The sequence below is a fragment of the Bison bison genome, unplaced genomic scaffold (genome assembly GCF_000754665.1).
Source record: "Bison bison bison isolate TAMUID 2011002044 unplaced genomic scaffold, Bison_UMD1.0 scf7180017864483, whole genome shotgun sequence".
NCBI classification, from domain to species: Eukaryota; Metazoa; Chordata; class Mammalia; order Artiodactyla; family Bovidae; genus Bison; species Bison bison.
The window spans coordinates 88315-88860 of NW_011495043.1; the positions used below are offsets into that span (position 1 = coordinate 88315).

The following is a 546-nucleotide window of genomic DNA, read 5'->3' on the forward strand; positions in this document are numbered from 1 at the left end:
TGGTTGGATCTCCTTGCAGCCCAAGGGACTCTCAAGAGTCTTCTCCAACACCACAGTTCAAAAGCATCAATTCTTCAGCGCTCAGCTTTCTTCACAGTCCAACTTTCACATCCATACATGACCACAGGAAAAACCATAGCCTTGACTAGACGGACCTTTGTTGGCAAAGTAATGTCTTTGCTTTTTAATATGCTGTCTAGGTTGGTCATAACTGTCCTTCCAAGGAGTAAACGTCTTTTAATTTCATGGCTGCAGTCACCATCTGCAGTGATTTTAGAGCCCAGAAAAATCAAGTCAGCCACTGTTTCCACTGTTTCCCCTCTATTTGCCATGAACTGATGGGGCCAGATGCCATGATCTTAGTTTTCTGAATGTTGAACTTTAAACCAACTTTTTCACTCTCTTCTTTCACTTTCATCAAGAGGCTCTTTAGTTCTTCACTTTCTTCCAGAAGGGTGGTGTTATCTGCGTATCTGACGGCTACCTTCCCCGCCCACAAAAAAAAGGGGGGGGGGGCGGAATATGGACGGGGCCGAACTTGCGGGG

At 45.6% G+C, this 546-nt stretch overlaps 1 protein-coding gene across 1 annotated transcript in view; it reads left to right on the top strand.

The window, feature by feature from the left end:
- LRP11 (low density lipoprotein receptor-related protein 11) overlaps nucleotides 1-546 on the top strand; it is a 76982-nt gene that overhangs the window by 20592 nt on the left and 55844 nt on the right. The gene's annotated exons all lie outside the window — the stretch shown is intronic.